The 24,696-nt window shown below is 39.7% G+C and overlaps 1 protein-coding gene and 1 pseudogene across 11 annotated transcripts in view; one reads left to right on the forward strand and one right to left on the reverse strand.

Moving 5' to 3' along the window:
* Positions 1 to 24,696, reverse strand: part of MGA (MAX dimerization protein MGA) — a 158,730-nt gene that overhangs the window by 112,765 nt on the left and 21,269 nt on the right. The window lies entirely within an intron of this gene.
* Positions 13,107 to 22,833, forward strand: LOC118889855 (annotated as a pseudogene).

Here is a 24,696-nt window from a genome sequence, read left to right on the forward strand (position 1 = left end):
GAATCACAAATAATGTCACGCTGTATACATATCCCATGCCATCAAGAGTTGAAAGAATATGCAACGTGTCCACTCCCAGAGATATTACCTCACACCTGTTAGAACGGCTATCATCTAACATCAAAAATACAAGAGATGGACTTCCCTGGTGGCACAGTGGTTAAGAATCCGCCTGCCAACGCAGGGGACACGGGTTCGAGCCCTGGTCCGGGAAGATCCCACATGCCACGGAGCAACTAAGCCTGTGTGCCACAACTACTGAGCCTGCGCTCTAGAGCCCGCGAGCCACAACTACTGAAGCCCGTGCACCTAGAGCCCGTGCTCCTCAGTAAGAGAAGCCACAGCAATGAGAAGCCCACGCACCACAATAAAGAGCAGCCCCCGCTCACCGCAACTAGAGAAAGCCCATGCACAGCAACGAAGACCCAACACAGCCAAAAAAAAAAAATATAAATAAATAAATAAAATTATAAAAAAAAAAAAGACAAGAGATAACAAATGTTGGCAAAGATGTGGAGAAAAAGGAAAACTTGTGCACCAATAGGTGGGATTGTAAATTGGCACAGCCACTATGGAATCAGTATGCAGGTTCTTCAAATAATTAAAAACAGAACTACCATATGATCCAGCAATTCCACTTCTGGGCATATATCTGAAGAAAATGAAATCATTATGTTGAAAAGATATCTGCACCACCACCATCACCACCATCACCACCACCACCACCCGCCATGTCATTACTTATAATAGCCAAGACATCATGGAAACAACCTAACTGTCCATCAACAGATGAATGGATAAAGAAAATGTGAGATACATATACATACACACACAATGGAATACTATTCAGCCTTAAAAAAAGAAGGAAATTCTGACATTTGTGATATGGATGGATCTTGAGGGCATTATGGTACATGAAATAAGTCATACAGAAAGACAAATTCTGTATGATCTCACTTATATGTGGAATCTTAAAGGGAAAAAAACCCTCATAGAAAAAGATCAGATTTGTGGTTACCAGAGGCAGGGGGCCAGGGGGTAGGGTGGGAGGGAGGATTGGAGGAAGATGGTCAAAAGGTACAGACTTCCAGTTATAAAATAAATAAATACTGGGAATGTAATGCACAACATGATGACTATAGTTAACACTGTTGTATGGTATATATATATATTTTTTTTTTTAATATTTATTTATTTGGCTGCATCGGGTCTTAGTTGCAGCACACGGGATCTTTGTTGTGGCATGCGGGATCTTTCATTGCAGTGTGCGGGCTCTTTGTTGCGGTGTGCAGGGTTCTCTCTAGTTGTGGTGTATGGTATATTTAAAGTTGCTAAGAGAGTAAATCCTAAAAGTTCTTACCACAAGGGGAAAAAAACTAATTTTTTTGGTATCTATATGAGATGATGAATGTTAACTAAACTTGTGATAATCACTTCGCATATACACAAGTCAAGTCATTATACTCTCATCTTAAAACTTACACAGTGCTGTATGCCAATTATATCTCAATAACATTGAAAGAAAAAAAGTGGAAAAGAAAAGATGTCCGTTCTTATACAAATTTGTAGTACATATATTTTCTGAGTTCAAACTACTGTTCCAGTAGAGTTTTTCAGACCTTGATACAAATGAAAGGATATTTCCCTATTACAAAATTCATTTACCTGTGCAGTTGAGGAGCTTCCACGTAGCTTTAAATCAGAAGTAATTAATCTGTAATTAATATTAAATGGCAAGTATCAGGAGAAAAATCTAACAGAGTTCTGTAAGTGCCTTCCAAGTAATGAACAAGCTCAATTAGAAACATACACTTGTGGAATGATATCAGTATTTGGCAGTAACTTTCTATGTAGTTTCAAATATGAAACACACATAAAACCTCAAACATATTACCAATAACAGATGAACATTTGCAATCAATTTTGATGCTAAGGAATACTAACTTTGAATACTAATCTCAACTAAACAAAATGTTGTCCTCCAAAAAAAGAAATCCATTCTTCTCCTCAGTAGATAGGTACTACCAAAAAATAGATACTCAATTATTATTGTTTTTTTCCTGTTATTTAAGTACCTACATAATATCTTATTTTGCCCCTTGGCCCACAAAGCCTAAAATACTTACTATCTGGCCCTTACAGAAAAAGTTTGCCAACCTCTATGTTAAAGCATTAGCTCTAACTGATTAGCTATACAACCTTGGACATCAATTAGCTTCCCCAGGTCTTTGCTTCCACATTTATAAAAAGAGGGGTATTGAAGGAAATCCCTATGGGACCTTTCAACTCTAATATTCCAATAATGATAAGTTTTATATTCACTTTATATGATAATATTTTGAATGGGAGCTTTGACCAATTTATAAATTATGAAGAAATGTCCTATTACACAAAGAATGAAGAAACACTTTATTAATACTACAGAAGACCAACAAATGGCGCTGGTATAACTAGATCTACACATGCGAAAGAATGAAGTTGGACCCCCTACCTCACACCATATGCAAAAGTAACTCAAAATAGATCAATGATCTAAATGTAAGCACTAAAATCATAAAACTTTTAGAAGAAAACATGTGGGAAAATCTTCACAACCTTGGATTTTGGCAATGACACCCAAAAGCACAGGCAACAAAAGAAAAACAGATAAACTGGACTCCATTAAAATGTGAAACTTTTGTACATCAACGGAGCTTATTAATAAGATAGTGAAAAGACAACCCACAGAATGGGAGAAGATATCTGCAAGTCATATATCTGATACAAGGCATGACAGATAGATAGATAGATAGATCCAGAAGATATAAAGAACTCTTACAGCTCAACAACAAAAAAACAAACATGCCAACTCAAAAAATGGGCAAAGGACTTGACTAGACATTTCACCAAAGAAGATATATAAATGGCCAATAAAAGGACATGGAAAGATGCTCAAAGTCATTAGTGATTAGGAAAATGCAAATCAAAACCACAATGAGATGCCACTTCATTCACACTAAGTTGAATATAATCAAAAAAGACAGATAATAACAAATGTTGGCAAGGATGTGAAGAAACAAACTCTCATAATCTGTTGGTGGGAATGTAAAATGGTACAGGTGCTTTGGAAAACAGTTTGGCAGTTTCTCAAAAGATTAAACAGAGTTAACCTATGACCCAGTAATTCCACTACTATGTATATACCAAAGAAAAATGAAAAAAATATGTTCACCAAAAAAAAAAAAAAAGTACATGTTCATACCAGCATTATTCATAGTAGCCAAAAGGGGGAAACAATCCAAACATCCATCAACCACAAAAAGGAATGAAGTATCAATACATGCTACATCATGGATGAACCCTGAAAACATTATAAGCGGAAGAAGTCAGTCATAAAGGACCTCATATTGCATGAATCCACAGATATACAAAGTAGATTGGTTGCCTACAGCTGAGGAAGCTGGGGGGAAATGGGGAGTGTCTGCTAATAGGTACAAGGTTTCTTGTTAGGGTGATGAAAATGTTCTAAGGTTGACTGTGGTGATGGGTGCACAACTGTGACTATACAAAAAAAACAGTGAACTGTATAATTTAATTGGGTGAATTTTATGGTATGTGAACTATATCTCAAAATTTTTTTAAAATCACGGAGTAAAGTCTTACAAATAAATGCTGAACAAGAGTACTAATGTCACAAAATTAAGATGCAAGTGATGTGTAATCCTTTCTCAACTACAAGAAAAAAATTATTTCACTTCTCTGCACTAAACTTCACTCATCTGTAAATTCTCAGAGTGATTTTAAGATCAGTGAGAACTTCAAGACAAACAATGAGCACCAAGTTGTACCTATATTCTTTAACTTAGAATAAAAAGACCTCAATACTCTGAATTTGGCTTTTTCACTTCTGCTGTGTGCTGGACTAAATATGCCCCACGCTTTTTTTTTTTTTTACCTGAACCTTTTGCATTTACAACTGCCACTGCCTTAGCATCTCCTTCCTGCTGCTGTAGTCCATAAATTGATCAACATCATTCTCCCTAATTCCCTCCTGAAATCCTCTTCCTTCTTAAAAGTCTAGTGCTTTCATGGAGCCTGTCTTGATGCCCTTGCTGTGTAAACATTGGCCTTCTTCTTCTAAATGCCAAAGAATTTGGTTTGTCATTCTCTTTTGGTGCATAGAAATCTAGCTCTCACCATGCTGGACAAATTCAACAGAATTCCCCCTCAAGGTAAAAGCTCTACCAACAGCCCCTTGCATATTAAGGAGCTGTGAGGTGGCCTCTAACCACCTCACAGCTCCTTAATCTCCATGTAAGTAACACATGACCCTGGCCCTTGGGCCTAGCTACTTAGATAGGGTGGATGCACCTGACCCAAAGGTCACCAGTCCTACTGTCTCGTCATCAGCCTACAAGGAAGAGCTTGCTAAAGAGCTAAGCTCCACAGAGATAACAAGACAGATTCTCTCTCTCAGATGTACAAATGCATTCTCACTCTCAACTAAATGGAAAGTGGTAGGAGATATTTATGTAGTTGGGAAGCCAGAACAGAAACTAAAACATTGCTGGAGAAGCCGTAGATAGCAGAGACCATACATGAGATGAAAACCGTAGGAAGAAAAAAACATATACAAAGAGGAGGGTGAAATCAGCAGTTGTATGATGGAATGGTATGACCAGAGACCCAAAAAAGGCATTAAGAAACCCCAATGCAGTGCGGAGAAAACTGGACAGCTACATGTAAAAGAATGAAATTAGAACATTTTCTTTCTTTATTTTTTTTGGCTGCATTGGGTCTTCGTTGCTGTTCGTGGGCTTTCTCTAGTTGCAGCAAGCAGGGGCTACTCTTCGTTGCAGTGCACAGGCTTCTCACTGCGGTGGCTTTTCTTGTTGTGGAGCACGGGCTCTAGGCACGGGGGCTTCAGTAGTTGTGGCTTGGTGGGCTCTAGAGTTGCAGCTCAGTAGTTGTAGTGCCCAGGCTTAGCTGCTCTGCAGCATGTGGGATCTTCCCAGACCAGGGACTGAACCTGTATCCCCCGCATTGGCAGGCAGATACTTTTTTTTTTTTTTTGGCTGTATTGGGTCTTCGTTGCTGCGTGTGGGCTTTCTCTAGTTGTGGAGAGCGGGGGGCTACTCTTCGCTGCGGTGCGCGGGCTTCTCACTGTGGTGGCTTCTCTTGTCGCGGAGCACAGGCTCTAGGAGTGCAGGCTTCAGTAGCTGCGGTGCGTGGGCTCAGCAGTTGTGGCTTACAGGCTCTACAGCGCAGGCTCAGTAGTTGTAGTGCATGGGCTTAGCTGCTCTGCGGCATGTGGGATCTTCCCAGACCAGGGATCGAACCCGTGTCCCGTGCATTGGCAGGCAGATTCATAACCACTGTGCCACCAGGGAAGTCCTGAGGCAGATTCTTAACCACTGTGCCACCAGGGAAGTCCCAGAACATTTTCTAACACCATATAGAAAAATAAAATCAAAATGGACTAAAGACCTAAATATAAGACCAGAAACCATAAAACTCCTAGAAGAAAACATAGGTGGAACACTCTTTGACATAAATCACTGCAATATTTTTTTGGATCTGTCTCATAAAGCAAAGGAAACAAGAGAAAAAATAAACAAATGGAACCTAATGAAACTTAAAAGTGTTTGCACAGCAAAGGAAACAATTAACAAAACAAAAAGACAACCTACTGAATGGGAGGAAATATTCACAAATGATATGACCCATAAAGGGAAACAGTATGGCAGTTTGTCAAAAAACTAAAAAAGAACTACCATAATGAAACAAGCAATTCCACTCCCAGGTATATATCCAAAAAAAAACAACAACACTAATTCAAAAAGATACATGCACCCCCATGTTCACAGCAGCATTATTTACAATTGCCAAAATATGGAATGAGTGGATAAAGAAGATGTGGTGTGTGCATGTGTGTGTGTATATATACATACACACACACAACACACACATGCTGAAAAGGCTTAATATATATATAATATATATATATATATATATATACACACATACACACACACATATATATGTGTGTGTATATATGCATGTGTGTGTGTGTGTGTGTATATATATATATATATATATACACATATACATATATAAAATACTACTCAGCCACAGGGACTTCCCTGGTGGCACAGTGGATAAGACTCCATGCTCCCAATGCAGGGGGCCCGGGTTCGATCCCTGGTCAGGGAACTAGATCCCACATGCATGTCACAACTAAGGAGCCTGGTGCCACAACTAAGGAGCCTGCCTGCTGCAACTAAGGAGCCCGCCTGCTGCAACTAAGACCCGGCGCAACAAAATAAATAAATATTTTTTAAAAAATACTACTCAGCCATAAAAAATAATGAAACTTTACCATTTGCAACAATATTGATGGACTTGGAGGGGATTATGCTAAGTGAAGTAAGTCAGACAAAGAAAGCCAAATACTGTATGATCTCACTTATATGTGGAATCTAAAAAATAAAACTAGTGAATATAACAAAAAAGAAACAGACTCATAGATATAGTGCACAAACTAGTGCCTACCAGTGCGGAGAGGGAAGCAGGGAGGAGTAAAATAGGGGTAGAGGATTAAAAGGTACAAAATACTATGTATAAAATAACTAAGCTACAAGGATATATTGTACAGCACAAGGAATATAGCCAATATTTTATAATAACTATAAATGGGATATAACCTTTAAATATTGTGAATCACTATTTTGTACACCTGAAACTTACATAATATTGTACATCAACGATACCTCAATTTTAAAAGTATTTTTTTAATCAAAAAAAAAAAAAAGAAACCCTAATGCAGGGGGAGAATGATGACAAATTCTCATGCTGAAAAGGCTATAAGAAAACCTACTCTACAGCTTCAGTGGATCCTTCCAGTTCCCTAGCTATATCCCAGTCTCCCTGAGACCTGGATCGACACTGCCCTTCCTGGATTACTGTGGGATTCCAGGCTCCCTTTTACCACGTGGACCTGTGCAATGAACATCCAGTTCTTAAAGAAACCCAAATATCTCTTCATTACTTGTGATAGAAAGAAGCCTAACATACACTAATAACCCTTCTATCAGCAGTCACCTCCTTGAAAGCAAAGACTAGGTTTATTCAACTTAGAATTGCCAAAAATACCTAGAACTGTGCCTTCTACAAAACTCAGTACTCATGGAATTTATTGTAGAAATACTAAATGAACAAAGCCTCAGATATCCAGATTGTTCTAAGACAGAAGCAATCTAGACACAAAGGAAAATTCAGAGATATAAAACTATTCCACTGTACATAAAGAGGTCCAAAGCAGTGAGAGAGATACTGATTCTAACCCATAACTACTACTGACCTAGACACAAGTAAATCAAGACATTACATTCCCCTGGCTATAACTGAATCAAAGATGGACACACGGCTCTTCTGGTCAATGACAGTCAAGCTCAGGACTTTAGATGAAGAGAAGTTCTTCTTACTGTACTTGAACTGGAAGGGCAGCAAATGGAGTTATTTCAGCCACCTTGCTGCCATATGAAACCTAAATATCAAATCAACACACAGTGGAGAGCAGATCTGAGTTCAGAGAAGGAAGCAGAATAGGTTCTGGTGACATCATATAAACTACAAAAGCCATACCTGAAGCCAGTGCTTTCCCTGGACTTTTCAATAACATAAGACAAATTATTCTCTTTTTAAGCCAATTTGGGTTAGGTTGTTTTCTATACTTGCAACCAAGTCTTTTAATTCGTATAGAAGCTCCCCCAAAAAATCTGCAGTTCACATTTCTCTTTTAATTTTACAAAAATTCTAGCACATTTTATAATAGAAAAATTAACGCATCCTTCTACTTGTTACCCTGACTTAAATCTGGCTTCCCCCTAAAGATTTCTACAGTTTCTCTCTTTTTACTGTAATCCATACCCCCCACAGAGCCAGAAGTGTTTTGCCATTCAACTTGCCTTTCTACAGTAGCTTCCAGATCATGATCATCCTCCTTTATGGCCCCCACCTTCAAGATATATCTTCTCCTCATCACTATCCCTTCTGATCCCTTAGTCATACTTCCTCCTTCACTGAAGACCAAGGGGAGCCCAATTCAGATATTCTTCTCTATTAAATCTTCTATTACAATCTTGGGAGATTTCAATGTCCATGAAGATTACCCCTCCAATTACTGTACATTAGAATTCATAGGCCTTTAGTTCCAAAGATTCTTAGCTCAACTCTGTTTTAGGCATCTATTCTTCAGCTCTTTACTCTGAATCTGCCATCATTTAAAACCGTTCTCCCTTGATTACTCCAGTAGCTCACCAAAATCTTACTCTGACTTTACTTACTCTGTGACTTTACAGAAACCTCTTGTCCCTCAAATCCTGATTCCTCCCAACCCAGATCCTATGGTTGGACATCTAAATCTCTTAGCAGCAACTTCAGATTTGTACCCCTTTCTCTGAAGCTGACCACAACACCACAGCTCCAGGTCAACACTGTTTCTGGAAATCTGAGCTACTCTAAAGAAAAACCACACTAGATATACTGATACCACTATAAAGTCTCCAACCTTATTCCTTTAAAATAAATTTCATACACTCCCTCTTCCATGCCCCTCAACAACTCTTTCAATCATTTTCTCAACTCAAGCCCGCCAGTCACTCCCTGCCCAGACCCTTCGCTCTCAACCAAAGAGATTGAAATCTGATCTTATAGAGATACATAAGTTATCAGGCATGCCCTCCCTCCATCCCATATCTCTACCTGTAACCTTATTTATATTCATACTTCTCCTTACCTCTCTTTATTTCAGTCACAGGAAATGAGGTGTCCCTCCTGTTCAAAGCCAGCCCATCTACCTGTACCCTTGACCCACACTGTGACTCCCATGCCCTTCATACCTCCTTCAACACCCTGCCCTACCAGCCATACTATATTTTAAATCTTCAACCTCTCCTTCCCCAGTGGCACCTTTCCCCTCACCACAGATACAAGGTCAGGTCTTATCCTAAAAAGAAAGCCCTTCCTGGCTCCCATCCAGTCTCTTCCTCTTCTCAGCACACCTTCTCAAAAAGAAGTTATTCTCTTTTTCTCTCTCTCCTTCCCTCTCCCCACTCCCTCTCCCATTCCTCTTTTCCCCCAACTCTCCCTCTCTTCCTTCTCCCTCTTTCCCCCCTCACTTCTCCTCTATTTCTCCTCTCATCCCCTTGCTCCTTCCCCTTCTCCTCTCTCTCTATCCTCTTCTTCCCCTCCTCCTTTATCACCTGCCATTTACTCTTCCACCTACTGTGAGGGGAATTCTACCCTTAACCCCCTACTGAAACTGCTTTTAAGGTCACCATGACTTCTTAATCGCCAAATCAAATGAACATTTTTCCTGTCTTTATTTTTTTATACCAATGTACTGTATTTGACACTGTTACTGTCTCCCTCTTGAATTTTTCTACTCATTAACACATTGGGCAGCACACAGTAGACACTCAAATATATTTGAATAAATGAATAAGGGTACAAAATGAAACAACATCATGCATTTTTCTATCTGGAGAATGAGTATGAGTCAACAGCCCATGAAACATTCATGGTAATTAACTATAACATCACAAACCAAATTAGACTAAGCAGCACGTATCAGTAATGGAACAATCAGTTCAATTACATGATTTTCTCCAGTCATCCTCAGCACCAAAAATCATAAACAGAAAACCAGGACTAATGATAAGCAAGGGCACAGTAATGAAAATTCTAAAGGAATCTAGAGTGCAAAGAAAAGCACAATACAAACCTTTTTTATATTTTTTACTAAGTACCATATGTGATAAAAACTATACCTGTGTGTCATGAGGACACATATAAAGGAAAAGAGCTAAGCATAAATCAGTCTGCGGCACCAAATGATTAATAAGAGTTCACAAATAAACCTGAAGTTCAGTTTATCAAAAGTTATGAGAAGTGAACTAGCAGAAGACACACATGAGAATGTAGAATTACTGCCATCTCATGACAAATTTAAACCACAGAAGATTCACTTTACTTTGTTTCTAAGCAGATTTCTTCCCACACATTTTCCCTTAATTATTCCCACCATCAACGTTTTAAATGATTTCAGGTGCTAATGTCAGCAGCAGTACTTACTTAAAACGCATTCCTGACTTGTAAAGAAACCTTTCCAGATACAAGATGAAGACTCAGAGACCAAACATTATGGTCCAAACACACCAGAATCCTCTGCACCTTCTTGCTATCTGGAGCATTTTGATACAGTCAACTATACAAAGCAAATGGCTTTCTCCAACACGACTACTAATAGGCTACAGATTTCATAGCATTTTAAGTTTCTAAAGCATTTTAACACATACTTGTTTCATTTATAACTCACACCAAGTCTATGAAAACAGGCAAGGCAAGCATTAATGTTCTTTTACAGTGAGACAACTAAAGCCTAGGTTGTTCACTCATCATAAATCCCAAAGCTAAAACGTGGCAATCAGGCCCCATCACCTCCAAATTTTCTCCTCTCTCTCTTATTCCTTTGTCCTCAACCATTCTTACCTCTTTCCTATCCATCTTAAAGGAAAAGGTATCTCTCCTTTCTAAAACTAATCCACACTGAAACTCTTAAGCCTAGAACCCCCAACAGAACCTTCAATTAACTCCTTTTCCTCACCCACAATATCTGCCTTTCCTCTAACTACATCTCCTCATTCTATAAATATGTTCAAGTCTTCCCTTCCTAAAAAAAAGAAAAAAAAAAAATTCCTCAACCCTACCTGTCCCAGAAGCTGTGACCCACTCTCCCTCCATCCTCTCCCTGATAAACTCTTAAGGTCTACAACTGTAGACACTTGTACCGCACTTTCATCTCTCCACTAAAACGTTCCTTATTAAAGGTCACCAATGAATTCCTAGTGGCCAAACTCAATAACCACTCTTCAGTTCTTATTCTTAAGTTTTTGGCCTTTGTCCTAAGGTATTTGACACCACTGACCATTTTACCCTTCCTAAAACCTGGCTTCACCCCTGGGCTCTACTATGTCCCTCTCCCATTCTCCTACCACTGACTTCCTTCTTAGTCTCCTTTACTTAACTCTCGTCTTTTGCAAATTACCTACATGTTGATCCTCTGCAGAGCTCCCCCTCTCCTTTTCTCTATTCAGCTAAACACACTTCCTGAACAATCTCTTCCACTCCCATGCCCTAAGTTACCAACCATATGCCTATGATTTCCGAAACTCTATGGTCTCTACACACCCTTTGATTCTTTTAGGAAGAAGCTAGAACAAAACAAAAGTTATATTTATTAAATCTCTGGGCAGGAAGGAGGAGAAGAAGAAGATGGGATAATTTTCTAAGCTTAGAAACAAACAAATACAATGAAAACACAGGTTTGACTGCATAAAATTTTTAAAGTTCTGTAAACTAAGACAAACAACATAGAAAATAACACGTACATATATTAACTACACACATACCTATAAATATATAACTTGATAAATAAATGGAAAAATCAGGAAATTTACTAAAGAAAAAAGTGAGCTATTACTTAAAACCACTGAAAATGTTCAACATTACTAGCAATTTAGTAAGTTCAATTCAGACCTATTAATTTTTTTTATAATGAGGCAATCCATATGACTTTCATAAAATTTTTAAAGCTGTCCTTGGGCCCCCCAAATTAAGAATTACCATTCTAGATATATTTCTATTCATGTTCTAAGATTACCATTAACTTTTTGTTGTTGTTGTTTTGTAACATTATTTGACAACCAGCAATTAGTTCTCATCCACATTGACTGTAGATTTTTTAAAGTAGTGACAGGTACATAGGTAACCAATGTATAGAGCTTGTATGATGAATCTTCACCCTCATTACATTTTCTGGACAAACACACATGGATATAGTATGCAACATTCCTTATTCCTTTGGCCCACATAGTGTGGTGAGCCTGGTGTCAATGCACACATCTAGAGTTCCCATCTCTTTCATGGAAAATTTCTGGATCTCTCTGAGTGCCTACAGGGCACTCTTCATTTTTTTTTTTTTTTTTTTGGTGTGCTGGGTGGTATGCGGGATCTTATTTCCCCAACCGGGATCGAACCCATGCCCCCTGCAGTAGAAGCGGAGTCTTAACCACTCCAGGGAATTCCCAGGGCACTCTTTTTGAAGCTCACTCCACGGATGCGCTTGTGAATGGCGATGACATATTTATTCTCTGGACACCACCTCGCTGATGGCAGAATGGTCCTTCTTCTTGCCACCCTTCTTTGCAGGAGCCATTCTGCCAGGTCCAGGTTAGAAAGGAAGAACGCAAGGTACTGCTGCATTTGCTTTTTAAATAACATTATAATATGTTCTTAACACTCAAAGTCACCCCTACCACATTTCAGGCACTCTTCTAGATGCTAGAGGATACAGCAGTGAACAAAACAGATAAAAATCTATGTCTCCCTGAAGCTTATAGGATTCTAGTCTGGGGGTACGGAGAAGAGAAAAATTAAATAAGTAAAACATATAACATGTTATATGATGACTAAGTGCTATGGAAACAATGCAGGAAAGAGACTAGTAGAATTGGGAAGGGTTACAAGTTTTGATAGTGTGGTTAAGGGCTCCCTGAAAAGGTGGCATTTACGTAAGACTTAGAAGAGTTGAGGGAATAAGTCATATCTGGGAGAAGAATATTCTAGGAAAAGGCCCTCAGATGGGAGCTTTCCCAGGATGTTTGAGGGATAGAGGGATAGCAAGAAGATATTAGGACTAAAGAGAAGTGATAGAGAGGAACAATAATAGAAAATGAAATCAGAAAGGTAATGGCAGAGGAGGAAGAAGATCACTTAATATCCACCATGGGCCCTAAGTATCTCCACACACCTCTACTGAGTATGTCAAAACACAAGGCCTTAACTGTCCTCTGATTCTGAGCCACCTCTATAGCTACTCACATAGGCAATTAAGTAAGCCAAAGCAAGGCAACCACAACATGACCACTATACCACTGCTCACTCCCAGGGGGCGGGTGGGAAGTTGGAGGTTTAGGGGCAGTAGGAGATCACGGCTCAGTTTTGGACAGGTCAAATTTGAAATCCTATTAGATATCCAACTGGAGATAATGTGTAGATAACCGAATATGAGTCCAGATTTCAGAGAAAAGGCCAAAGCTAGAAGTATAAATTTGGAAGTCAACAGTGTAAGAGACTAAATGAGCCAAGGAAATAAAAGTTTTTTTGTTGTTTTGGCCACACCACGCAGCTTGCAGGATCTTGGTTCCCCAACCAGGGACTGAACCCGGGCCATGATAGTAAAAGCCCTGAAAGCCCAGAATCCTAACTACTGGGCCACCAGGGAGCTCCCACAAAGATTTTTTTTTAAAAGGTGATGACCAAGGTGTGAGTCTGGAACATTCTAACATTGAGAGGAAGGGAGATTAGGAGACCGTGATATAGGAGAAGAACTAGGAGAATGTGATGTCCTGGAAGCAAATGGAAAAATGGTTTCAAGAACAAGGAAGTAATCAACTGTGGCAAAGTTGCTGACAGATCATGTGAAATGAGGAATGACCACTAGATTTAGCAATGTGGAGATAGATGGTCACAAGGTATAATTCTAGAGGACTAGTGGGTTCAATATCGTAACTGAATTCAAGAAAAAATGGAAGGAGGTTAATTGTAGGTATGGAGACAAGAGTTTCACTCTAAATTAACATTTATTTATTGAATGTATGATGAATGAATGCACCCCTAATCCTATCAACTGTGCAATGAATTCACATACTTTGCCCATGGAAATATAAAACAGTACAATCTCTTTGGAAAGAGACCTAATACACATCTCAACTGGTTTTTAAAATGCATAAGATACACGGATAGATAGATAGATATTATACCTCTAGAAAGGAATTCACCAAGATGTTAAAGGACTGGTTATCACAGATTGTAAGATTACAGCTAACTTTAATTATCTTCTATATAATATTTCTATATTCTTCAAATGTTCTACAATGAACAGGTATAACTTTTATAATCAATAGCTTTTTAAATGCTCATAGCCTATGCCTCAGAAGATATATCTAAGTATTGCTTCTAAGGAAATAACCTGAAATTTAGAAAAAGTTTCATGCACCAAAATTTTTATCATGGTTTATTTAAACAGTAATAGCAACATCCAAGTTTCCAACAACAGGGGCTAGAAAAAGTTTAAGGTATGTTCTCTCAATGAAATATCAAGCAGTCATTTAGAAGGACGTTGGTTAACTGGGGAAATGCTTATATTAAAATTAACTGAATAGGGACTTCCCTGGTGGCCCAGTGGTTAAGACTCCACGCTCCCAATGCAGGGGGCCTGGGTTCGATCCCTAGTCAGGGAACCAGATACCGCATGCAGCAACTAAAGATCCTGCATGTGGCAGTGAAGATCCTGCATGCTGCAACTAAGACCTGGCTCAGCCAAATTAATAAATAAATACTTTTTTTAAAAAAATTTTAAATAAAATTAACTGAATAGGGACTTCCCTGGTGGCACAGTAGTTAAGAATCTGCCTGCCAATGTAGGAGACACGGGTTCGAGCCCTGGTCTGGCAAGATCCCACATGCTGCGGAGCAACTAGGCCCGTGAGCCACAACTACTGAGCCTGCGCTCTAGAGCCCACGAGCTGCACCTACTGAGCCCACGTGCTGCAACTACTGAAGCCCACGCACCTAGAGCTCGTGCTCCACAACAAGAGAAGCCACCGCAATGAGAAGCCCGCACACCGCAACGAAGAGTAGCCCCAGCTCACCGCAACTAGAGAAAGCCCGCACGCAGCAACGAAGACCCAACACAGCCTAAATAAATAAATAAATAAAATAAGACTAACTGAATAAATGTGAATAGGTGGGTAGTGGACTAGTCATATGTGATTCTCTCCCTAACCAACTCTAAAACAACAGTAAAATCATTTTTTAAAAGTAAAAGACGACAACGAAGACTAAAGGAAGAACAGTGGCCAAGAGAGGAGAAAAAAAAAAAAAAGACTAAAGGAATAAAAAAAAAAGGACAAAGAGATTAGGAAAGGACACAAAACAAAAGATGTCAACAAATTTTTGGAATTTAGAAAAATGTTTAAGTGATTTAGGAGAACAGAGGAAGTGACAAATTAAATGCCTAGCAAAGGGGGTACAAAAATGAACAAGTCATTTCACTTTATAGAGTAAATGTTTGAAAGCAATTGTCCACTCACATGCTTTCATTCCACAAATGTTTCCTAAGTGCCTACTAGAGCATACAAAAGTAAAAAAGACAAAGTCCTTTAAGGAGCTTACCTCCTTGTCATCTAGATTTCCATTTTGAAGCGTGTAAGCTAGGTTAACATAGATTCTACCTGTCACTTAAACCAATACTTTCAGGAAGTCAGCAGGAATGATACGTTGAACATACAAACTCTTTCTAGCTAATTCCAAAGAGTGATACCAAATGTTACTGCATACTTCCTCAGGAGGCATATAATTACTCAGAGTAACAGACCTCTTTGGCAACCCTTAAGAAAACTCTGTCCTTAGGTTTTAAAATTACCTCTTAACACAGTATTTAGTGCTTTCCTTGTAGTGTTCACTGCTTTGAGTTTTCACGTACCTAAAGATATCTGTGGTAGCTTTCTTTTAGAGAAAAATTAAAACTTCAATATTCTATCTATGCAAAAGCATTACTGACTCTACTCATCTTTTTATTTTTTTGGCCGTGACACACAGCTTGCAGGATCTTAGTTCCTTGACCAGGGATTGAACCCAAGACCCAGTAGGGAAAGCGCCAAGTCCTAACCACTGGACCACCAAGGAATTCCCATCTACTCATCTTTTTATCAGGTGAACAACACTGGAAAATATTTGTTTGGCGTGACCATGAGGTTACAGGATTGCTGAAGTGAGCATAACATTAACATTAAAATTCATAGCATAACATTAAAATTCATTTGCATCAATGAGCTAGAGAAACTGGATAGAGGCCAAAGGTTAAATGCAAGGTGACCATTATTAACAATACCCCTAGCCAAAACTAGAAATCAAAATAGGAATAGTTCCTAGCTGCAGAAAAACCAAGGAACAGAAATACAATGATGACTTCCTCCTTCCTAATGGAGATTATGCAACAAGTGGATAATTTATATTGGTGGTCGTATCATAGGAAAAATATATCTACGTGAACAATCTGAGCCAGTCATCCCCAACTAAGTGGTTTTTCAGATTATAACTTAATAGTTAATATCAATCTCCTAATAACAAGACCCTTCCTATCACAATTTGCATCAAAATGTTATAAATTAAGTAGGTGGTAGCTATGGATTATCAAGAGCCTTTGGTTCAAGCCAAAAGACAACTGAGAGACTTACTAGATTTAAAAAGTGGTGGTACAAACAATCCAATTCAAAAAATAGAGAAAGGACTTGAAGAGACATTTCTCCAAAGAACATATACAGATTGCCAACAAGCACATGAAAACGTTTTCCACGTCACTAGCCATTAGGATAATGCAAACTAAAACCACAATGAGATATCAAGTCATGTCCATTAGGATGGGCATAATTAAAAATAAGAAAATAACAAGTGTGGGGAAGAAAGTGGAGAAATTAGAACCCTTGGGCATTGCTGGTAGGAATATAAATTGGTGCACTGTGGAAAACAGGTGAACTCTCAAAAAGTTAAACACAGAATTATCAAATGATCCAGCAATTCCAATTCTAGGTATATACCTAAAAGAATTAAAAGCAGGGACTCAGATAGAACTTCTACTCCAATGTTCATAACAGCCTTATTCACAACAGCCAAAAGGTGGAAACAACCCAAATGTCCATTGACAAACAGATAAACAAAATGTGGTATATACAAACAATGGAATACTACTCAGCCCTAAAAAAGGAAATTCAAACACATGTTACAATATGAATAAAACATAAAAACATCATGCTAAGTGAAACAAGCCAGACACAAAAGGACAAATATTTTGTATGATTCCAGTTATATGAGGTACCTTGAGAAGTCAAATTCATAAATACAGAAAGCAGAATGGTGATTGCCAGGGACTAGAGAAGGAGGGAATGGGTGCTTAGAGTTTAATGGGTACAAGTTTCAATTTGGGCAGAAAAAGTTCTGGGGCTTCCCTGGTGGCACAGTGGTTAAGAATCCGCCTGCCAATTCAGGGGACGTGGGTTCAATCCCTGGTCCAGGAAGATACCACATGCCGCGGAACAACTAAGCCCGTGCGCCACAACTACTGAGCCTGCACTCTAGAGCCCGTGAGCCACAACTACTGAAGCCCACGTGCGTAGAGCCTGTGCTCCACAACAAGAGAAGCCACCGCAATGAGAAGCCCGCGCACCGCAATAGAGCAGCCCCCACTCGCCGCAACTAGAGAAAGCCCAAGCGCAGCAACAAAGACCCAATGCAGCCAAAAATAAATAAATTAAATAATATATAAAAAAAAAAGAAAAAGTTCTGGAAACAGATTGTAGTGATGCACAACAATGTAAATGTACTTAATGCCACTGAGCTGTACAATTAAAAATGGTTAAATTGGTAAATTTTATGTTATGTATATTTACCACAATAAAAAGTGATGGTAACATTTTCAAGGAAGCATCCCAGGTAAAATTTGAGTAGAATTGCTAAGATACAACTTTATTCCCCCCTTTGAAAAGAATGTGGTATAATGATCAGCTGATGCGAAATAACCTTTGTAAAGGATGGATAAATCACAGTGCTACCAGTTCACTCATTCTTATCTCAAAGAATGATACTTTCTGTATCTGAAATTCTGTTTTAATACAATGTTTGTAAGATGAATGAATCCTTTCCATCCATCCTTGGGCCAATTAATTGCCCTGATTTTCAAAATAATCCACATTGTGGTCCCAAAGAATCCCTTAATCTTTTAGCTCCCATCATTGCCTGCCATAAATCCTGCCCTTCAATCACAATGGTTTACTACTACACCTGAACATAATTTATACTGATCTTCCTCTGTAAACTCTGCTTCTCCCTTTGGAATTCCTATCTCCCCATTTTTAGTAGCAAGATAGCTGAGATCTAGAACTTTGAAGCCAGATTATCTGGGTTCAAATTCTGCCTGCACCACTTGTTAGCCATGTGACTTTGAACAAAGCACTGGGAAAGCAAAACTGACACTGCCTTGCCACCATTATGAATAAATGTCACATCCCATAGGTAGGGAGAAAGAAAATACTTTGTATCTTGAGATAAATTAAAAAATAAGGGCTTCCCTGGTGGCACAATGGTTAAGAATCCACCTGCCAATGCAGGGGACATGGGTTCGAGCCTTGGTCCAGGAAGATCCCACATGCCACGGAGCAACTGAGCCCGTGCGCCACAATTACTGAGCCCGTGTGCCACAACTACTGAAGCCCGCGTGCCTAAAGCCCGTGCTCCACAAGAGAAGCCACCACAATGAGAAGCCCGCGCACCACAAGGAAGAGTAGCCCCCACTCGCCGCAACTAGAGAAAGCCTGCACACAGCAATGAATACCCAACACAGCCAAAAATAAATAAATAAATAAATAAATATAAATTTTTTTAAAAAATGAGTCACTCTCTGTAATTCTGATCCCCAAAATAAATGAAATCTTGAGCATTTTCTGTAAGCTTGGACTCCCTAACTAAACCTTTTCCCTAACTTTTAAAATACTGGTATCCAAAAAAATGTTATGCAACAAAAAAAACAACCCAATCAAAAAATGGACAGAAGATAATAGACATTTCTCCAAAGAAGACATACAAATGGCCAGTAAGCACACGAAAAGATGCTCAACATCATTAATTATTAGAGAAATGCAAATCAAAACTACAATGAGGTACCATCTCACAACGGTCAGAGTGTCCATCATTAAAAAGTCTACAAATAACAAATGCTGGAGAGGGTGTGGAGAAAAGGGAACCCTCCTACACTGTTGGTGGGAGTGTAAGTTGGTACAGCCACTATGGAAAACAGTATGGAGGTTCCTCAGAAAACTAAAAATAGAATTACCATATGATCCAGCAATCCCACTCCTGGGAATGTACCCAGACAAAACTATAATTCAAAAAGATAGGGACTTCCCTGGTGGCACAGTGGTTAAGAATCAGCCTGCCAATGCAGGGGACATGGGTTCGATCCCTGGTCTGGGAAGATCCCACATGCCGAGGAGCAACTAAGCCCGTGCGCCACAACTACTGAGCCTGTGCTCTATGGAGCCTGTGAGCCACAACTACTGAAGCCCGTGCGCCTAGAGTTCATGCTCTGCAACAAGAGAAGCCACCACAATGAGAAGTCCATGCACCACAATGAAGAGTAGCTCCCGCTGGCTGCAACTAGAGAAAGTCTGCGCACAGCAACGAAGACCCAATGCAGCAAAAATTAAAATAAATAAATAAATAAATTTATTTATTTTTAAAAAAGATACATGTAGCCCGATGTTCATAGCAGTACTGTTCACAATAGCCAAGACATGGAAACAACCTAAATGTCCATCAACAGATGAATGCATAAAGAAGATGTGGTACATATATATACACTGGAATACTACTCAGCCATAAAAAAGAACAAAATAATGCCATTTGCAGCAACATGGATGCAACTAGAGATTATCATAGTAAGTGAAGTAAGTCAGAAAGAGAAAGACAAATACCATATGATATCACTTATATGTGGAATCTAAAATATGGCACAAATGAACCTATCTACAAAACAGAAACAGACTCACAGACATAGAGAACAGACTTGTGGTTGCCGAGGTTGAGGGGAGGGGTGGGCTGGCAGTTTGGGGTTGGTAGATGCAAACTACTACATTTAGAATGGATAAACAACAAGGTCCTAATGTATAACACAGGGAACTATATTCAATATCCTGTGATAAACCATAATGGAAAATAATATAAAAAAGCATGTCTACGTGTATAACTGAGTCACTTTGCTGTACAGCAGAGATTGGCACAGCATTGTAAATCAACTATGCTTCAATAAAAAAAATTTTTTTAACAAGGCACCAAAAAAATGTTATGACCTTTGTGGATATAACAATCATGTTAAAAAACTGCTGTTTTCCACCATGACAAACTAATGTAAACTCAATAACTTTGGTGATCTCATGTTTTGTCCCAATAAATGCCTGTATTTTTTGATTCAGTGAGCCAGTCAAAATCTGACTCCCACTATTTTGCAAGTAGATCTCTATTCTTTTCTAAAAGCTTTAGTTCCTGAGATTTCCTTTCCTGTTACCTTAATTCCAAAATGTTTCTTATTTTTCTTTTTAATACTTATTTCTTTTGTAATACATCTCCTTTAAATGACAACCCAAGATTCCAAAGCCTCCTTTTGACCTCCACCTCCAAAATCTTAGTGCCCTTCCCCAGAGGTAACCAATATTTAAATTGGGTGTGTATCCTTCCAGACTTTTCTTTTTTAATGATTTTCATACATATATATGGAATCATTGGAAACACACACTCTAATCTCCAGTTTCTTCATTTCTGTAACTGGAATGGAAACTACACCTGTCTCATAGGGTTGCTGGAAAGACTAAATAAAAAAAAAAAAAAAATCACATAAAGTGCTATGTGCACTGTGCTTAGCACAAAGAAAAATCCCATTCATCTTTCAAGGTCCAGCTCAGATCACAGCTTCTCCATCAAGTTTACGCAGACTATTCAACTGCTGGTAATTTCATTTTTTCTCCAGTGAAGTTTCCTCAACACTCACTGGACATATCATACAGTGCCTTGGGTCATGGCCCATCCTATAGCTAGTAAACACCTGGAGGGCAGAAATTCAGTCTCAGTATCCTTCAGAACAACTGACACAGGGTTCTATACAAAGTAGGTACTCAATAAATTAAAATACTGAAAATTTCTAAGAAGCAGAAGCCCATGTAAAGTTTCTTCCTGACACACCTAGTAAAATTCAAGTGTTTTCAGACTTTTAACTGTGTAAAAGGAGCTGCCTTAGGTTATCAAGTATATAATGAAAGCCAATTTCTATTAAGTAGAGACCCAAAATCCCACTGATAAAGCATTCTATGTTTGTCTATTTTTTTCCTCCATTTAGAGTTTAAGTGCTTGGGAGGCAGGCAAATCTAGTAACTTTATTAATAAAATATATGTAATAATGCTATTATATAAACACAACTAGGTTTATATAATGAATATATTCCTTAAAAGTGACATCTAAGTTATTTCACTTTAAATGCACTGGAGAAAGCCAAAAAGGAAATAATTAACAGATATACATATATAACTACACAATATTGAACAAGAACAAGGACAGCATGGGGAAGTATGTAGAATTAAGTAATATAATGTTCATATTTCCTAAATCAACCCTTTTTGATGAAGACTTTTCTTTTTTTGGCCATGCCACACAGCTTGCAGGATCTCAGTTCCCTAACCAGGGATTGAACCCGGGCCACGGCAGTGAAAGCGTGGAATCCTAACCACTAGGTCACCAGGGAACTCCCTGATAAAGACTTCAAAAAAAAAGTGAATGTGAAAAATCTCATAAAAGTATAAAAGTTAAATTGCATTTAATTATACATTTGACAAATCATTTTTACTGAAAAGAAGAGTCCTGAAATAAGACACCTAGCACATTTGCTGCTCCCTGGTTACAATACTTATATGTGGTGACCCTGTACGAGTAGGCTCTCCATGACCCCCAGGAGCAGATGGTCAAGTCCATGCTGCTCCTGGCCCCAAAGCTAAACGAGGCCAACCTCACCGTGGAGCTGATGAAGCTCTTCACGCAGCTGCAGGCCAAGGACGAACAGGGCCCCATTTGGTGCAATACCACCATTTGCCTGGGCAAAATCAGCTCTTACTTCAGTACCAGCACCAGACACAGGGTCCTCACCTCCGCCTTTAGCTGAGCCACTAAGGACCGTTTTGCACCATCCCAGGTCACAGGTGTTTGGGCTTCACTGCCACCCACAACCTCTACTCCATGAACGATTAAGCCCACAAGATCCTGCCTGAGCTCTTACAGCCTCACTGTGGATTCTGAGACATCTGTGCAGGACGAGGCCTTCAAGGCCATTCGAAGCTGCCTGTCCAAACTGGAGTCTGTGTCAGAGGGCCCTACACAGCTGGCCGAAGTGGACTTCTCATGCAGCCAGCTGGGCAGGCTGGGCCGTGACAGGGGTCTCCTTCCTCACCTCTATGCTGATCTATGCACACCCCACAGCTGCTCCAGCCGAGACCAACATCCCCCAGAGACCCATGCCCAAGGGACTTCCTTCCCCAGCCCTCACCCCTGTCCCTGCCATATCCATGACCTGAGGCCACTGGGAGACACAAGAGGGCAAGGACACAGAAGAGGACAACAGTGCTGCCAACAGATGGGAGGACAAAGACTGGGGCAGCTTGGAGCAGGAGGCCAAATCTGTATCAGCCCACCAGGACTTCTGGAGTACTGGGGGCCAAGACAGCTGGGCTGGGCAGAGCGGCAACCCTGGCCACAAAGCCCCGGAGTCAGACTGGAGCAGCTGGGAAGCTGAGCGGCTCGTGGGAGCAGGGCTGGCAGGAGCCAAATCTCCCAGAGCTGCCCCCTGAGGACACACAGCTGGCCAGCGAGTATAACTGGGATGGACCGGAGCTTAATGACAAAGGCGACCCCTTCGCTACCCTATCAGCACGTCAGAGGAGGCTGGTGCCCAGCCGAGACCGGACTCTTGGGATTGATGACCACTGGGAGGTCCTGGAGACTGAGAGCCAACAGGAGAAGACCGAGCTAAGCTGGAAGAAATGAGAGGAGCATCAGCGGGAGATGGAGGCCAACTGCACTGAGAAAAAGGTAGCCAAGGACCCCATGAAGCTGAGAACTTGGAAGCTGGACTGAACTGCCAGTGTGGGCGCTTCCCAGCCACAGAGAGCAGGCCCCGCAGATGTATGTATTATACAAGCCATGTGAGTCCAGCCCACCTGGCAAGCACATCTCACGTGTACATAATCAGAGCCACAATAAATTCTATTTCAAGGAACGAAGGGAGGGAGGGAGGGAGGAAGGAGTATATGACAAGGTTCCCAACCTCAAGGAACTTACTTTCTAATAGAGATATGAACTGAACACATGGAAAAAACTCAAGAACCACAGATAACATAGATGAAGTATTAAATCAAGTGTAGCAGACTGATGCTATAGGAGTTCAGAGACAAGGAAAACAACAAAGACTGATTGGAATCAATAGAAAGTCCTGTAGAGTACAGTTCCTCACCCCGGGTTGACTATTAATGAAAGTAAGACTCCTCTGAGCAATCATCAACAAAAATCACCTTACTAGACTACTTTGATAAGTGAAACACGCATGGTCCTTGTCTCAAAGTGTTTATAATCAAAGAGGATACAGAATAAATACCAATTAAAACATTATAGCTCATCACCAGGGAGCCTCAAGAGTGCTGCTAATAATTTTTTCTTGATTTAGGCACTACATCAAGGGTATATTCATTTTGTAAAAATTCAACAAGTTGAACATTTATGATATCTGCACTTTTCTATATGTATGTTACACTGTAGTTTATTTTTTAAAAAAACAAAAGGATTATAGCTCCAGTCCTAACCATTTTCGTAGGGTGCAGTTATACATCTCCCACTGCCTACTGAACAACACCATCTGGATGTTCTGCCCCCACCTCAGACTCCATCTTGCCTTCAAAAACCAAAATCCCTCCACATTTTTCTGTTTCGATCAATGGTAGATATTCAAGCTGAAAACCCTGGACTTAGAGGACTCCCCCAACCCAGGTGAGTTATTAAGTCCTATTTCAAATCTAGTAAGGGCCAGGTACGAGAATATAGCAGCGAAAATGACAAAATCCCTTCTCTCATGAAATTGACATTCTAAGGGGCAGTGACAGACAAATACATTTTTAAAGTCAGATAATGATTACATACTCTGATAATAGCAACAAAGAATTAAGCAATAAGGGAGGGTGCTTTAAAACTGGTGGTCAGGAAAGACCTGAGAGGTGATTTAAACTGAGAAATGAATGAACCAGACTTGGAGAAAAACATTCCAGGGAAAGAGAAGGTAAGTGCAAAGACATTAGAGTCAAGACAAACAGTCCATTCAAAGCAAAGAACAGCCAGTGTTGCTACAGCAGAGAATGAGAGGAAAGGTGACAGGGGATAAGGCTGCAGAGGTAGGCAAAGGTCAGATCATGCAGCATGCTGTAGGCCACTGTAAGGAGTCTGGATTTTAAAAGTTATACTTTAAGTATCTCATCTCTGTGCTTTATTTCCACTATCACTTCTCAACTTCAGCCTTTATCATCTCATGTAAGGCCTATGTCATTTTAATAATCTCCTAAACATTGTCCCTAATTTTAGCCTCTTCCCACTCCAAAGCATTCTTATCACCATAGCAAAATTAAGTATTTTTTAAAGTGGTGTGATACATTATCACTCTTCTGCTCAAAAACCTTCAAAGGGCAACAAGATAAAAACATCAGCTCCTTAACAGGAAGCTCAAAGCTCCCAGTAATAGGGGCGTAACTCTCTCCCTCTCTAACCTTACTATCATACTCCTAAACAAAACCTCATTGTAGCCATACTGCTCCCTGAACATAGTGCATTTCCCACCATGTGATCTTAGCTCACAATATTCATCCTTCCACCTCCCCAAACAACCTTCATACCCTTGACTCTTCTCTAAATCACCATTTCTTCTGCAAATAAAGTTCTACCTCAGTAGGAGGCAGGAAAGG

Source organism: Balaenoptera musculus, chromosome 2 (assembly GCF_009873245.2).
Source record: "Balaenoptera musculus isolate JJ_BM4_2016_0621 chromosome 2, mBalMus1.pri.v3, whole genome shotgun sequence".
Classification (NCBI taxonomy): Eukaryota; Metazoa; Chordata; class Mammalia; order Artiodactyla; family Balaenopteridae; genus Balaenoptera; species Balaenoptera musculus.